This window comes from Elephas maximus, chromosome 2 (genome assembly GCF_024166365.1).
Source record: "Elephas maximus indicus isolate mEleMax1 chromosome 2, mEleMax1 primary haplotype, whole genome shotgun sequence".
Taxonomy (NCBI): domain Eukaryota; kingdom Metazoa; phylum Chordata; class Mammalia; order Proboscidea; family Elephantidae; genus Elephas; species Elephas maximus.
In genome coordinates this window covers 105211362-105227679 of record NC_064820.1, presented here as the reverse complement: position 1 = coordinate 105227679, position 16318 = coordinate 105211362, and the positions used below count along the sequence as shown (strand labels likewise).

The 16318-nt window shown below is 38.3% G+C and overlaps 1 long non-coding RNA gene across 1 annotated transcript in view; it reads right to left on the bottom strand.

Moving 5' to 3' along the window:
• The window catches only part of LOC126068367 (uncharacterized), a 411592-nt gene that overhangs the window by 742 nt on the left and 394532 nt on the right, over positions 1–16318 (bottom strand). The window lies entirely within an intron of this gene.

Genomic DNA, 16318 nt, shown 5'->3' with positions numbered 1-16318 from the left:
GCTGTAAGCTTTACAGAAGTAGACCACCAAATCTTTTTTCCCACCAACCTCTTGGTTAGCAACCAAGCATTTAACCACTAGGTCACCAGGGCTCCTTTGATTAACACTCACAGTCCTAAAATCCTGTGAAGAGCCAGAGTGGCCTGTAACTATTATTAAGGCGGAATTTTTTTTAAATATTATTACCTGTGTACCTGGCTATTCCCTCACAATATTACACCTAATGACAAAAAGACATCTCTTGTTCAGAGGTTCATCTGTAGATGATCTTATCTCATACAGCTTTTCACAAAGATATGCAGATAGTAGGTTAATTCTGGAAACACAATGTAGCATTGTTAGTATAGCTCAATCCCAAATGCAGTACTGGATATTCTTGTGTTCAGACACCCTTAATTACGCTCATTCCAAGCATACTAAGTGCTAAAGAAAGTAGTAAATTTAAATGATGTTCTTAAACGCAAACTAAACTTTCCTTGAGAAAGAGTACTCTTTGTCATTAATAAGAAAATAAATACAATACAGGAGTCATGGTGGTGCAGTGGTTTAAAAGATTGGCTGCTAACCAAAATGTCGACAGTTTGGATCCACAAGTTGCTCCTTGGAAACCCTATGCGGCAGTTCTACCAAATTATCATAGGAATAGGAGTCAATAAACTACCTCCACGTCTTCTAGGAAGAAAATTAGTACATATTTCAGATCATTAATCAGCTCTATGATGATGAATGTGAGGCTTTCCCTCTTCCCTCTTCAATATGTCATTCACGGCATAGTAGACCATATAATTATCAGATTCAAAATGGCCAGTATGAGTCCATTTCAGCTCACTAATGCCTAGGATATCAATCTCTATGCACTCCATTTCAATTTTGATGACTTCCAATTATTCTTAACACTTCATACATGCCACGTTTCGATTACTAATAGATATTTGCAGCTATTTCTTCATATGTTAAGGCATGCCATATCAGTAAATGAAGGTCCTGAAATCTTCACTCCATCCACATCATTAAGGTTGACTCTACTTTGAGACTGCAGCTCTGCCCCAGTCAAATTTTGAGTGCCTTCCAATGTGAGGGGCTCATCTTCTGGTGCTATATTAAGCATTATTTCACTGCTATACATAAGGTTTTTACTGGCCACTTTTTCAGAAGTAGATTGCCAGGTCCTTCTTCCCAGTCTGTCTTAGTCTGGAAGCTCCACTGAAATCTGTCTACCAAGGTTGACACTACTGGTATTTGAAATACTAGTAGCATAGCTTCCAGTATCACAGCAACACACAAGCCACCACAAGTAAAACAAACTGACAGATCAGTCTGTCAAGACCTATGACAAACTGACAGATGAGTCTGTCAAGATCAATCCTGAAGTATAAGATCTACCCTAAAGTATAACATTGTCAGTTACACCTACAAGGAAGACCAGTTAATACAACTATTTTTCAATTTACACACCAACCACTAAGACCAAAGACGTAGAAATTGAAGATTTCTACCAACTTCTGCAGTCTGAAATTGATCAAACATGCAGTCAAAATGCATTAAAAATTACTGGTGATTAGAATGGGAAAGCTGGAAACAAAGATCAGTAGCCGAAAATATGGCCTTTGTGATGGAAACAATGTCATGATAGAATTTTGTAAGACCCATGAATACTTAATTGTAAATACTTTTTTCAACAACATAAACAGAAACTATACACGTGGACCTCACTGGATGGAATACACAGGAACCAAATCGACTACTTCTGTGGAAAAAGACAATGGAAAAACTCAATATTATCAGTCAGAACAAGGCCAGGGGCCAACTACAAAACAGACCATTAATTGCTTATGTGTAAGTTCAATCTTAAGGAAATTAGAACAAGTACATGAGAGCCAAAGTACTGTCTTGAGTATATCCCACTTGAATTTACAGGCCATCTCAAGAATAGATTTTGATCCATAGAACAGCAAGGAACAAAAACCATACCAGTTGTGGGATGACTGCAAAGATATCATACATGAAGAAAGCAAAAGGTCAATAAAAAGACAGAAAAGACCAAAATGGGTGTCAGAAGAGACTCTGAAACTTGCTCTTCAGCATAGAGTAGCTAAAGCAAATGGAAGAAATGATGAAGTAAAACAACTGAACAGAAGATTTCAAAGAGCAGCTTGAAAAATCAAAGTATTACAATGGAATGTGCAAAGACCTGGGGTTAGAAAACCAAAAGCAAAGAAAATGCTCAGCATTTCTCAAACTGAAAGAACTGAAGAAAAAAATTCGAGCCTTGGTCTGCATTATTAATGGATTCTTTGGGCAAAAAATTGAATGATACAGGAAGCATCAAAAGAAGATGGAAGGAATACACAAAACCACTGCACCAAAAAGAATTGGTTGACATTCAACGATTTCAGGAGGTAGCATATGACCAGGAACCAATGATACTTAAGGGAGAAGTCCAAGCTGCACTAAAGGCATTGACAAAATACAAGGCTCCAGGAATTGACAGAATACCAACTGAGATGTTTCGATAAACAGATGCAATGCTGGAAGTGCTCACTTGTCTATGCCAGCTACTTGGTCAACTGACTGAAAGAGATCCATATCTGTGCCCATTCCAAAGAGCAGTGATCCGACAGAATGCGGCAATTATTGAACAATATTATTAATATCACAGGCAAGTAAAATTTTACAAAAGTCATTCAAAAATGGTTGCAGCAGGTCATCAACAGGGAACTTCCAGAAATTTATGCTGGATTCAGAAGTGGACATGGAATGAGGGATATCATTTCTCAGATCGATTTTGGCTGAAAGCAGAGAATACCAGAAAGATGTTTACCTGTGTTTTATTGACTATGCAAAGGCTTTCAACTGTATGGATTATAACAAATCATGGATAATATTGTGAAGAATGGGGATATCAGAACACTTAATCGTGCTCAGGTAGAACCTGTACATAGACTAAGAGGCAGTCATTTGAACAGAACAAGGGAATACTGCCTGGTTTAAAATCAGGAAAGGTGTGCATCAAGGCTGTATCCTATCACCACACTTATTCAATCTATATGCTCAACAAGTAATCTGAAAATCTGGACTATGTGAAGAAAAACGCAGCATCAGGGTTGGAGGAAAACTCATTAACAACCTGTATTATGCAGATGACACAACCTGGCTTGCTGAAAGTGAAGAGGATTTAAAGCACTTACTGATGAAGATCAAAGATCACAGCCTTCAGTATGGATTACACCTCAATATAAAGAAAACAAAAATCCTCACAACTGGGCCAATAAACAACATCATTATAAATGGAGAGAAGGTTTGAGTCAAGGATTTCATTTTACTTGGATCCACAATCAATGCCCAAGGGAGCAGCAGTCAAGAAATCAAAAGATGCATTGCATTGGGCAAACCTGTTGCAAAAGACCTCTTTAAAGTTTTAAAAAACAAAGATATCACCTTGAGGATTAAGGTGTACCTGACCCAAGCCATGATATTTTCAATTGCCTCATATGCATGTGAAAGCTAGACAATGAATAAGAAAGACCAAAGAAGAATTAATGCCTTTGAATTATGGTGTTGGCAAAGAATATTGACTATATCACAGACTGGCAGAAGAGCTAACAAATCTGCCTGGTAAGAAGTACAGCCAGAATGCTCCTTACAAGTGAGAATAGTGAGACTTCATCTTGCTTACTTTGGACATGACATCAGGAGTGACTAGTCCCTGGAGAAGGACATCATACTTGGTAGAGGGTCAACAAAAAAGAGGAAGGCCCTCAGCAAATGAACTGACACAGTGGCTAAAACAATGGGCTCAAACATAGCAAGGATTGTGAGGATGGTGCAGAATCGGGCAACATTTCGTTCCATTGTGCATGGGGTCACTATGAGTCAGAACTGACTCAATGCAACTAACAGTGATAACAACAATTAGCTCTAAGAGTTCATTAAAATTTTGCTAGTAAAATAGTATGCTTATTTAGTTATTCATCCAATAAATACATATTTCATGTTTGTAAACCTTGTACATAGAACAAAAATATTCATATAACTTTGTACACTGTTTTTTCAATCTACTTTTACTTTAAAAGTGTTATTCACATTACAGTCTGTGTAAAATATTATTATATACATTGTGCCAAATAAAACCCGTATGTATAAAATCCCTTGGCATCGAAGAGTAGCATGTACTCTGAAACAACGACTCCCATTTTTTTTTCTTTCCTGATGTGCAGTCTTATCATCTCCTGATAAAACAATGCCCTGACTCCCAAACCCATCCCCTCACTTAAGCTTCTATTTGTCGTCATTGGGGAGGTAATCAGCAAAGCCAACTGTTCTTAACAAACATTTGTATCAAGTCCTGTCACTGCTCCAAAGGAGCCATTACAGTGAATAATTTTATAGAAAGTTTGGGCCTAAAGAGCCTAAAAGAGCCATCATAGCATATTGTGTCAAATAGGCTTGCAAAAACAGAGGCACCCAATTTGGCTTTCAAATAACAGAGTAAAATAATTCCCCCAGGATCAATAGTGTGCATGCTAAGAGTCTCTCAATACACAAAGATATAAGTAATGATTCATATTTTATTCTAGTTCATCAATGATTCATCCTATCCAAAAGTGCCTTAATCAGTGCCAGAAAGTCCTTCTTTGATTGACACAGTCACTCTCTCTCCAGCCTTTAAAAATGCAAAACATTTTTTAGCTTCCATCATTTGTCAGGAATGATTTAATCTGTGGCACCCCAAATGTGCTTCCTGCTAATTTTTCATGGAGTTGGTCTCACTTACTATGCCTGAAATTGCTCTTATTTTATACTATAATAAAAACAGTCCACTGGCTCGAGAGAGTCATACATTTTCTTGGGAGTGCCCTCAATGATACAACTTAGTTTATCAAATTAACAAAATTGATGCCTTGGAAATCCTTAGAAAATGATATAAAACAATATGATAATTTAATGATGGGGACACTGTGGGTACTTATGGGAATCAAAACTGTATGGAAAGCATCTGTTCTATTCTCCCCTCTTTGTGAAAAAGCAGCTAAGCGATGTGGGAAAGATTGACCCCACCTCCCAGCTCCAAAGGTGGGCTCTGATGGATCTAAGCATTCATGTCATTTTTTAATTCAAGGATAAACACATAACCAAGGACTACACCAATCAGCACGTGAGATTCCAATGACGTAGTGAACAGTTCAGAGTGGACATACAACCTAGCTATTTAATCAAAGCAAGGTTTAGGATTTTTATTTCATGGTTAGGAGAAGAAAAGCCCCGTCTGCTCCTGGATTTGAATGGGAAAACTTGTAGACTTGGATACTACAGCTGGCAGCCTTCTTGCAACCATGAAAGAAGTCAGCCTAAGGATAATATGAATGTGCTAAGGATGGCAGCCCTGAGAGAACCACAGAGACATGAGGCAGCAACCTCAATGACATTAATATTTGGATTAAACCAATCCTATGGTGTATTATTTCCACTAGATTTTCTAGTTATATTAGCAAAAAAATATATATATATATCTTATTTCCTAAGCCAGGTTTTAGAGTCCTAATTTTTATAATGAAGACTAGTCAATGTGATATCTGGAGAGAGGCTTAAGAAAGGGAACAGAAAGGAAACAGAATATGGAAAGATGAATGAGAAATATGTCACTATTTTTCTTAGGACCTCCCTGAGGTTACACACAAAACTGTGAAGACTCCCCAAAAGCGTATATTTAGGCCATAAAACTCAATTGTGTAAACATCAAAATTTATAAAGTAGTACAGTTTAATCTCTATTTTGAACCTCTATTTTACCTAATGACCATTTTACTTAATTCCAGATAAACTTATTCTTTCAAGTGTCTACTCAATCAATTCAAGTTTTCCCTTCCTCATCCCTCTAGGGAGGCATCAAAATCCTGGAGAGCTTCCAAGGCTTTATGGCCTTGGTAGAGGGCATCTCGCTCCTGGTCATCAGTGTTTGTCCATGATGACATCCACTGGATGAACACCAACCACCTTTCTGTTCCTGAGAGTGGTCATATCTCCCACCTGGTACATAATGGTTTCAGATACACTCGGTTCTCTTTGCTTTATTCATGAGATATATCTGGGTCTGTTCATCATTTCTTAGCCACTTCTTAGTGCTTCTGTGGGTCACAGAGAGTTGTCAAGTGCTCTACTCTGTCACCCTAGGGATACTGAAGGGTAAGTGGCACAGGTACTGCCTACACATCTACGGCTAAGGAACAAATTCCCTACCTATCGGATGGCGCAAATGGTTAAGTGCTTGACTGCTAGCCGAAAGAATGGCGGTTTGAACCCCAAGTGTCACCTTGGAAGATAGATCTGGCAATCTGCTTCTGAAAGGTCACTGCCTTGAAAACCCCATGGAGCAATTCTACTCTGTACAAAATGGGTCACCATGAATCAGAATCAACTCGATAGCAACTAACCATAGCAACAGTGTTGCACTAGGCTACTGCAGGAAATCTTGTTTTCTTTCCTGAGCCCCACCTAAGAAATGAGAAGATGGCCCTCTATTTCCAGATGCCCAAGGCGTTCTCGGTATTCTCATAATTAACTTGAAATGGGCAGGGAGTGGAGAGATTTCCCGGAGACCTACCCTTTGACTCTTCTCTCTCTGCCACCTCAAAAAATTTTGTCCATGGCAGAAGTAATAGAACAATGGTCCCAAAAGATGTTCACATTCTAATCTCTGGAACCCATGAATATGTTACCTTAGATGAAGGGAATTTACACATTCGATTAAATTGAGATAGATTATCCTGGTTACCAGGTTAGTCCAAAGTCATCACAACGGTCCTGTAATGGATTGAATTGTGTCCCCCCAAAATATCTGCCAACTCGGTTAAGCCATGTGTAGTTGTCCTCCATTTTGTGATTTTCCTATGTGTTATAAATCATAATCTCTGCCCGTGGTTACAAGGATTAGTCAGGTCACCTCCCTGATTCAAAAGGGAGTTTCCCGGGGGTGTAGCCTGCACCATCTTTTATCTATCAAGAGATAAAAGGAAAGGGAAGCAACCAGAGAGTTGGGGACCTCATACCACCAAGAAAGCAGCACCAGGAGCAGAGTATGTCCTTTAGACATGGGGTCCCTGTACCTGAGAAGCTCCTTAACCAGGGCAAGTTTTAGGACAAGAAATCTTCCTCCAGAGCCAACAGAGACAGAAAGCCTTTCCCTGGAGCCAACACCCTGAATTTGGACTTGTAACTTACTAGACTGTGAGAGAATAAATTTCTCTTTGTTAAAGCCATCCACTTGCGGTATTTCTGTTATGGCAGCACTAGATGACTAAGACAGGTCCTTATAAGAAAAAGGAAGGAGAATTACAGCCAGCATAGGAGAGAGATTTGAAGATGCTATGTTATTGGTTTTGAAACACAGCCCTGTTGACTCATTTTGGACTTCTGACCCCCAGGGCTGTAAGATAATAAATTTGTGTTGCTTTAAGTTATTGGGTTTGTGGTTATTTGCTTTAGCAGCAATGGGAAACTAATACAGAGGGCCAATGACTCCTCGAAAATTCTTCCAAACCTTTCTGATGTATGCACAGAAGTTGATGTTTCCTGGTTTTACTGTGATAACAGTTGCTTATGATAATGAGACTGTGTATCTAGTGGCAAAACTGGGAAGGGTTCCAGGGACTATTTTGTATGTGATGGGGTAGGAGCAGAAGGGCAGATTGGTTAATATTCCACCATAGCATCCCATAATATTTGGAAATTTAGTGAATAAAATCCCACAAGATCAATGAATATCAGTAATAGGAATTAATCTGCAATGGTATCACTGTAATCAATTACTACTTTTTTATGGTAAATCCATGACTACTTATTATCCAAAAAGACAGGACTAAGGGTACTCTGGACCCCACATAGTGCCCTGGGCCAAAGCTGGGCACAGGACTGTGATACCTCTTGCCCATATTTGTGTTGTGTGCAACAGAAAAGCCACTGTGGGAATCATTTTACAAGTGAGATAGGTCAGGCAAATTTTCCAAAGTGGGATTACAAAATTCACTCAGAGTTAGACGAGAAAAGGGAGCCAGTTATAAAGAAAATTAAGTCCAGGACAAAAAAGGAGAGGCACTCGTGGGGGTTTAAAATGAATAAAACAAAGTAAGTCTAAAGAGAATCCCTGACATCAAGTTCAGGCACTTGCCTAAATTTGCTAGCAGTAGCCTATTTGTGTCTACAGAGTTGCGAGCAAGTAAATTGGTGACCAAGGAGGGACATGAATAATACTAAAGTTTCCAACACCTACATGAAACTGATCCTGATGATTCTAGACAGAAAAATAAATAATTCTATTGACATCACCTGTGTGAACAATGGAGCCCTGGTGGCACTGGAGTTCGAATCCACAAGCTCATCCTTGGAAATTCTATGAGGCAGTCTATTTTGTCCTATACGGTTGCTATGAGTCAGAATCAACTTGATGGCAATGGGTTTGGTTTTTGGTTTATGTGAACAATGCCAACCAAAATGACATTGCTGTGAAATATCTAGATATTTCTGGATGCCTTGAGCTACTTGAGAACCAATAAAATCATAGAGTTATAAAATCTAAATAACCACTATAAAAAATAAGATTAAAATTTTCATCAAGATATTTCAGGGGTTTATATTTTGAGTTTTTGTCTATGGTAACATATACCTACAGATAGGTGCAGTATTTGTGACTTCAAACATGTATTCAATGACTGGTTATTCTGATGAAGAATTATGGAATCAAAAGCAACAAGAGATGTTTAGTCCATGTATTCCTACCCAGCATCAGTTGATACTAATAAGTCAGTGCCTCATCCAAGTTAACATTCTATTCCTACTATAAGGGGTCAAATGCATGGATGTCTTATCGTTGAGAATTACTAGGTAAAGATATCACCCAGGACCTTCTTCATCAAAATCTTCTAGGATGATTGTTAAAGAAGCAAATTCCTGGTTGCTATTGAAGAGCTATCGACTCTGAGACCCAGGAATCTGTATTTTATAAAGTTACCTGGAACTAAAGAGATGAACCATTGTATGATTTGTTTCTTACAAAAGCTTATTCTTAAATGTACTATAGGCTCCAAGACAACACTTCATTCTAACAATAGGTGCAACAGATGTTACAGAAGAAAATCCAGATGTTTAAACAAGAATGGAATCAAGAGTCATCATTGCCTCAGTCACAAAGAACAGCTTGTTTTTTCCACGTTTGTTAATTCCACCTGTGGCCAGGGGGGGCCCTTCCCCACAGCCTTTGCTTTTGGCTCCTTGAGTTTCTTCTGCTCTTCTTTTTCTTTCTGCTTGAAAGCTTTATCTTTTTTCTCCATTTCCTTGGCCTGCTTCGTGGGCTGTTTCAGGGGCTTCTTCTTGCCACCTTCACAGACGGACATGGCACCAGCCACCTGGTGATTCTTAATAGATCTTAAATTTTGACAGCCAATGGCCAAAAGCACAGAAGAGCTAATTTGTGCCTGGTTCAAGGGACGAGATACTGTTTTCTTCAGACACTGAGAAAAAAATAAATGTGACATGACAAATTTTATCATCCATCCTAAAAGCACCGGCACCCTCCTGGTGGGTTCAACTGTTCAGCATCTAGATTCATATCTGGAAATCTGTGAACTGCATTCCTCACTTGATTAATTTACATTATGTGTTTCTTTCCCAGAGTTTTTACGACAATATATCTAAGCTAGGATCTTATTGTCTGCTTCTCATTCTTTTGGGTTTCCAACAATAAATCTCCACACTTCTCTCCATCTGTCCCCATTATGTAGCCAACCTTAGCAGTGAGATTGTAAGGACCACAACTATGTGGCCCTTCCTTCTTCAGCAAATGGTGTTCCCTGGCTCTGGGAAGAGAGCTTCTGCTTTGCGTAGACTCAGCTTGGGTACAAACTGCTTGTGATACAGGGCGCTTTCATCAATCCAATCACCAGTGAAACCATGGAAAGTTTCAAGGTCTCAATCACTCACAGGAAATGAGACTAAACTGCCCATCCTTCTGTCAATAGGAGCAGTGGGCAACGCTCACCATCGGTGTCTGAAGATACCAGGCCCAGCACAGTCTCCCTGAATTGGAGATTTTACAGCTTGCCAAGATTTCATTTGCCTCCCACAGTTTCCTCCCTTTTAGGGAGAGGGGCAATTATGAGTGCAATTAATTCTTTTTTTTTTTTTTTTAAGATCTCATACTGCCAGATGAAGCATATTTAGCCATGGCAAGCCATAGAGATCCTTTTAAATTGGTACCTTCTAACCGAGTTATTTTAGATTTCCTGTGTCTAATCTTCCATCCATCAAGGTGTCCTCCATTTATAAATGATGAATTAAATTCTTTAGGATGTGCACACAAAGGGGAAAGGTACTAGGCCACTCAGTGTTCTGAATTCATCCGCTGAAATTGCTCTTTAACGATCCATTCCACAAGACAAACAGTTGTCGTTGGTAGTGGTTTGTTTTGTTTTGTTTCCGCCAAGACATTTTCTAGAAATCATAAGTCCTTTTAGAATTCAAAGGTAAAAATTATTCTCAAGCTGACCTAGCGCAGGTTGGTCCTCTGCTCCTAGCTCACTTTTGCGCACACTTCCTCCCTACGGAGTATCATCCAAGTGCATACCTTCACAACTCCACAGACAATTCTATGTGGGCATCTCTGGGGCATGCCTCTAGTTTCTGTTGTCCAAGCTCCAGTCCTACATTTCGTATTCCCTACTTAATCTTTCAATAGCTGAACGAACATCACCCCAAACATAGTGTCCAAACCTTCACCACTACCTGCTTCATTCCCCCTCCTTCCTGCCCCAGCCATTGCTTTAAAATAAAAGCCCGAACTATCGTCGTTCTATATAAATACAATCAGAGGCATAAATAGGACCCATACATGTGAGCCACATAAAAAAAAAAATTTCTTGTTTCCACATTAAAGAAAGTAAAGACAAATGAGCGAAATCAATTAAATGCTTAATACTTTTTATTTAATTACCTCCAAATATTTCAACATGTGCAATATAAAAATTATTAACATGATATTTTACTTTTTTTTTATATTAAGTCTTCAAAATGTGGTGTGTATTTAATACTTACAGTCTGTCAATATGGCTAGTAGATACGGTATTGGGCGGTACCGGTTTAGACTCATTAATCTGTAATTTAAGTCCAGCCTCACTCTGATTTCAGCCTCCTTTTCCAGTCTTATCTCCTGCTACTCTTCTTCAAGCACTTAACACTTGACTCACCACAGACCCTTCCCTCAACACTTCCTGCTCTTCCCTCAACACTGCCTTTGCTAGAAGGAATTCTTTTCTGCCTTTCAGACTTCTACCCACATTTCATGATCTCCCTGCTTTCAGAGCACTTGCAGAAAATGTATTTCTTCTTAAGTAATTGTGAACCAGTCACACTCATAAAATCAGTATCCCTTCAAGGTTCTATTTTCTTGTTTTTCCTTCCTGCAGTCACTTTTACCTGTCCCTTCTACTTTGATATCTGAAAATCTCCCTCAACATGATGGCCAGCTATGTAAAAAGAAAAGGCCAAATGAGCCTCATTTGGGTTTCAGTAGCTGAAAAACAGGACTAAACTCAGCAGCAGTCTCAAGACAACACCTAAATATAATTTAGGGATCTGATACTCTGTTATCATTGGAGAGCAGCCATCTATGGCATAAACATCTGCTAACTCTGACAACAGTTTTGTTGGCCATAGATAAGCAAAATCTAAAAATCCCTTACATTTGAATGATAATTGGTTAATTCCTTTATTCATTCATTTACTCAATGACTTATGCCTTCAACAATCAAGTAATAGGGTCTGGTTCTCTCTGATATTGTACTGGGTATTAAGTATATAGTCATCTTTGCTATAAACATTTACACTCAATTCTCATTATTCACAGATTCTATAGTTGCAAATTCACCTACTCACTAAAATTTGTTACACCAAAATCAATACTCACAGCATTTTTGCAGTCATTAGTAGACATGTGCAGAGTGGCAAAAATTTAAGTTGCCGGACACCCATGTTCCTGTTGTTGTTGTTAACTGCCATCGAGTCAACCCCAGCTCACAGTGAACCTATGTACAACAAAACGAAACACTGCCAGGTCCTGCACCATCTTCAGGATGGTTGTTATATTTGAGCCCATTGTTGCAGCCACTGTGTCAATCCATCTCATTGAGAGTCTTCCTCTTTTCCTCTGACCCTCTACTTACCAAGCACGGTGTCCTTCTCCAGGGACTGATCCCTCCTGATAATATATCCAAAGTATGTGAGACATAGTCTCGCCCTGTTTGCTTCCAAGAAGCTTTGTGGTTGTACTTCCTCCAACACAGATTTGTTCAAAACAAGGCAGTGTTCTGCCTTCTTGTTTCAGCACTCATACTGTAAACAAGCTTGTTTACAATCTATTTAGTGCCGAGTTTTTCACATTTTTGTGCTTTTTGTTGGTGACTCTACTGTTTAAAATGACCCCTAAGCATAGTGCTGAAGTGCTGTCTAGTGTTCCTAAGCATAAGAAGGCTGTGATGTGCCTTAGGGAGAGAATACATGTGTTAGATAGATAAGCTTCATTCACGCATGGCTTACGGTATGAATGAATCAATACTACATGTATTGTGTGAAACACACACAAAATAAGGTTATTTATCTATCAGTTGATGAAAACATTGTGACCAGAGGCTAGCAAGTGCCTAACCCTATATTTACCCAGGAGCAATGGTTCAGTATTCACTAACTCAGCGTTTGAGGCAACTTTATAAAACATAACTAACATGAATAATGAGAATCAACTATTATGGTGTTCCCTCTTTCTCATCCCCCCAAAAGTCCCCCATACCAATTTTTTTTAAATATTATTTAAAAATCTCTATCTGAGGAGAACAAAAGTTTTATTTCAAAAAATTTTTCTTTCAAAGATTAAACCAGTACGTCCAATTATCTGTTAACCAATTGTCCCTTAGCTCCTTGCTTAAAGAAAAAAAAAGGTAGAAAACTGCAGCTTAAAATACTGAGTTTCATATTAAATAATCATATCTTGTTTTATAAAATCAACCAAACGTAGGCATGTGAATTATTGAGATAAGGACTGGAGACTATTTCCCCTACACTAGCACAATCATACTCTGCCCAAAGCACAGTATAAAACATTGCTTATTTTCTTTATACATTGAAAATTATCGTCAAGTCTTATATGTGCACACTAATAGGATGACAATACAAAAATGAAGCAATATAAATTAAATTTACAATGATATTTTCTTTGAGAGTTTACAACAGAGTTACATGGCAAAATTCCATATCTCATTTATCTTGTCCTAGGAAATACAGAACTATGGGGGAAAATGACATAGCTGATTATATACCAGAGGTCAAATGAAGATCTCCTTAAATGAAATACATATATAAAAGTTTTGGATATTATGGATAAACACTAAGGAAAGTTTGAGTCACGGCTCCCAAACTGTGAAAGACTGCTCAGAGCATAGAAAGTCAGTATATTTGAAGTAAAACAAATATAGGAAATTGTAGTACAGCTAGATTATTATGAAAAGTACTCTCTTTGTAAAGGCTGAAGGAAGAATCCTGCCTGAGATTGTATTTAAGCTAAATAACACATGGGAACCGATTAAATGCCCAAAGTAGAGACTGTTTAGACAAATATACAATGGACACTACACACTCATTAATGCATTAAATAAATGTAACGCACTAAACATACAAAAAACAGAAGATTCTCAATAAGGGTTACCAAGACGAGAATTCAAAGTACTACAACCATCTGCTCCCACCAACTCTTCTGAGCACTACTATTTTACTACTTTCCACCGTCATGTTATCCTTCCCAAACCTCTCTAATGTCTGTTTGTCTCTCCCTTCAGGAAGCTACCAAGATAAGTTACACACCAAATGATCAGACAGACCTGATCCAACTGTGTCATTTGACAGCTGAATGAATTTGACCAAATTACTTAGTGTATTTGAACATCATCTGAAAAATGGGTATACTATTCCTACATGCAAGGTTTTTATTCTCAAAATAATCTACGAATAATGTTAAGTACAATATTAGCATATAGAAAATACCCCCATGAGTGGTAGTTATTATTACGTAGTGAACATTACAAAATGTTGATTTCTCTTTTAATTCTCTGATCTTAATTAGCATTATTCTTTCTAAATTATTTAGCCATTATAATAAAAAGAAAATCTTTTCTCTCTTCTCAGTCGTACAAGTGAAATATATTTCCCCATCTAAATATCCATCGATGAATAGTATGGAATAAAAAAGAAAAAAAAAGTCTAAAAACCAAAACATTGCTACATAATTGATATGTCAATACTCATTGAAAGCCAAATCCAATGATTGTTATTAGAAATATTTCAATGAAATATATTTTCATGTTCAATGCTTTATGGCATTGTCCTCAGGTTCCAAAATGGTATTAAATTGAAGCTGTTCATTATTTCTATCCGAAGCAGTGATAAACAAAGGAAAGATCTGTTAACTTTCCACAAAGTGATCATACTCTCTTAAAGTAGCATAGAAATGTAAATGGTTGCTCTTCACATTTTTAAGGTGAGTATTGCTTTGGAAAATCAATGTAGTAAGGAACTAATTGTGCTTTTAAGATCTCTAAGTAAACCATTCTTTCAGCTAATGCTAAGTCTGTTTCATGAATACATTTTAGGTAGATTTGCAGTATGGTTTCAAAGAGCAGCTTACCAAGACCTGCCAATTCAATTATTTTTAAGGCAGTTGTACATTTTCTCTAACATAATGTGACTGTTTCAATCTTTTAATTTAAACTAAATCTTGGCTTTAAAGAAAGTTTATCCTGGCAAGAAACTATACTGCATTTTTAGGATGTGTTTTATCTTCAATCAGAAATACAGTAGCTGTGGCAAAGAAAACGGTACATAGCCCATTCCCCCCCCCCCCTTTCTGATATCTATGCTTCCTGGAAAATCTCAGCTAAAAGATATAACATCCGCAGGTATTATTAGCACTTAACTTACTTCTATGGGAGATTATTGTTGTTGGGTGCCATCAAGTTGATTCTGACTCGTAGTGACCCCATGTGACTGAGTAGAACTGCCCACAGAGTCTTCTTGGCTGTAATCTTTACGCAAGCAAATAAATCACCAGGTCCTTCTCCCGTGGAGCAGCTGAGTGGGTTCGAACCGTCAACCTTTCGGTTAGCAGGCAAGAGTTAAACTGCTTGTACCACCAGGGCTTCTTGGAAGGTAAAAGAATTTAAATGATAAGATCCAAAATATTTTTATTTTACATCAAAGTATGTAGAACAAAGGTAAGCAAACTTTCTATAAGATTCAGAAAATAAATACTTTGGCTTCGTGGGCCATATGGTTTCTTCCACAATATTGCAGAATTCAAGATTGAATCATAGCAATGTGCTTAGCCATTGGTACACAAAAGCGGCCATAGGCAATGCCTAAATGAACTGGTGTGGCTATGTTCCAATGAAACTTTATTTACAAAACCAGGCAGAGGCCAGGTATGGTCTCTAATTTGCAAACTCCTAATATAGATGAAGAAGACTTGCTGTCGCAGTGGTTAAGGGCTTGGCTGCTAACTGAAAGATCAGCTGTTTGAACCCACCAGCCGTTTTGAGGGAGAAAGAAGGCGGTCTGCTTCCATAAAGGTTACAGCCTAGAAAACCGTATGGGGCAGTTCTACTCTGTCTTACAGGATCACTTTGAGTTGGAATCGACTCAACAGTAATGACGGTAAATATAAAGATACGATGACTTTGGTTCAGTGGTAGAATTCCTGTCTCTCATGGGAAAAAAAAAAAAAAGAAGATCTGAGTTTGATTCCCGGGCAATGCCCTTCATTAGCAGCAACCACCTGCCTGTGGGTGGAAACTTGAGTATGGCTATGATGCTGAAAAGGTTTCAGCAAAGCTTCCAGACTAAGATGAACTAGGAAGAATGGCCTGGCAATCTACTTCCAAAAATCAGTCAATTAAAATCTCATGGATCACAATGGTCCAATCCACACGCAGTTATGGGAATGGTACAGGACTGGGCAGAATTTTGTTCCCCTGCACATGTAATCACCATGAGTTGGAGGCTGACTCCACACCAGCTAACATCAGTAACAATATACAAGGTACCTAATATTCAGAATATAGAAAATACAATTCCACTGTACTATACTGCAGAGGAACCCTGGTGGCGTAGGGGTTAAGAGATTGGCTGCTAACCAAAAATTTCAACAGTTCAAATCCACCAGCCGCTCCGTGAAAACCCTACGGGCAGTTCCAGAGGGTCGCTATGAGTCGGAATTGACTTAATGGCAG